The following is a 1,833-nucleotide window of genomic DNA, read 5'->3' on the forward strand; positions in this document are numbered from 1 at the left end:
ATTTTTTTTTTTAAAAATTTTACTAAAATAAAAAAAAACCACCCTTAGGGGGGGCAAAAATAAAATTTTTTTAAAGTTTTTTTATAAAATTTTTTTATAACTTACCCCTTTTTCCCCCCAAAATTTCCCATAAAAAATTAAAAATAATTAATTTTTTTATTTTTGATTGGGTTTTTCCTTTTTACGTTGGGGCTCCCTCTTAAAATTTTATTTCACACCCTTTAACACCCCCCACCCCGGGGGCGAAAAAATTTTTAAAAAAATTTTAATATTTTTTTTATTTAAAAAAACCCCATTTATTATTTCAAAATTCAGATAAAAAATATTAAAAAAATATAAAAAATAAAATATCCATCCATTTCCTTGAGGGGGAAAGACACCAAACAAAAACAAAAAAGGAAAACAGGGCCCAAATTTGTTTAATGGGGGGGAAGGGGCCTGGATTCTATCCGACAACTTACGAAGTGGAAAATCCCGGGAAGCAAAACCTGCAACGTTTGGGGGAAAGGGGGGGAGCCAAGGGGGGGTTTGGGCCCGGGGAGGAATGAAGGGGAAAAAGGGGGGGTCACAGGATAACTTGGGAAAGGAGACGGGGGTTGGAAAGACCGATTCAGATTTTTCTGGGGCTCCTTTCCGGGAAAAACCCCGGTCGCACTGGGGCCCCCCCTTTGGCAGAACACCCATGGAACCGTTTTGGGGGGGGGCAAACTGGACCCTTAATTTTTTTACCCTCCCCCCCTTTTCCCCCCCAGGGGTTGTTTACGGAAGGCCCCATGAGTGGCCCCGCATTTTTAAGCTAACCCCTGGTGAGGGAAACCTGGGAATTTTTCGCCCAATTTAAATGGGCTTCCCAGGGTGGGGGAAAAAGGGGTTTAGCTTAAAAGCCAGGGGGGTGGAAAAGGGTTTGGGGGGGTCCCGGGACCCCAAAGTCTTCACCCGCGTGGGGGAGGCTTTGAAAGGGTTGGGACCCCCAAAACCAGGTTAAGGGGGGTTAACACCTTAGGTGGCCAGGTATGGGGCCCGGTGGGGGGTCTGGAGGGGTGGGACCCTTTGGGTCGGAAAAGGGGTTTTTTGGGGGCCCAGCCCCCTTTCTTTTTCCTTTCAAAAGCGCAAAAATCAAAAAACGCCCTGGAATTGCCTGGGGTCCCGGACCAGCTTTCCGGGGCCCGGGCCAGGGACGTGCTCACCCCCCCAACCCCGGGGGGGGGCAAAAGGGGGGTTTTTCTTAAAAGTACATTTCCAAACTTGTGTTTGGGGGGGGCAGAAGGGGCACAGACTAGTTTTCAGAGGGAGGGGAATCCCCCCCGCGGGCGATTCCCATTTCCAAATGTGAAACTTGGAGGGTTTAACCTGATTTAAGCAAAATGGGAACAAAATTAAAGGGGGCCAAAATTTTTATTTTAATTCAAAATTTAAAGGGGGGATAAAAATAAAAATGGGGTGGTGGGGGGGTAAAAGCCCCCCCCCCAAGGGGAATTTAATTCCAACCAAAAATTTTTAATTTTAAATCAAAGGGGAGGGAAACGAGGGGGGAGAGGGAGGGGGTTTTTTGGGTTGGGGAAAAATCTTGGGGTTTAATATTAAATTGGGGCCGGGGGAAGCTTTCCGGTAAAGTCCCTTGGTTCCAAGGTTTGGGGGCGATATTAAGGTGGCGACGCCCTTGCCCCCCAATTTTAGAACCGGTACTTTAAGGTGAGTGGGAGAAGGGGCCCCTGGGGCCCTTCAAAACCGCCCCCCTTTTTTTACCAAAAAGGGGGTTTCGGGGATAATTTTTTATAAAAATATCAAATCACTTTTAAAGGGATATCCAGAAAATTTTCCTTCCCCCCAAAA

The sequence above is a fragment of the Penaeus monodon genome, chromosome 30, assembly GCF_015228065.2.
Source record: "Penaeus monodon isolate SGIC_2016 chromosome 30, NSTDA_Pmon_1, whole genome shotgun sequence".
Lineage (NCBI taxonomy): Eukaryota > Metazoa > Arthropoda > Malacostraca > Decapoda > Penaeidae > Penaeus > Penaeus monodon.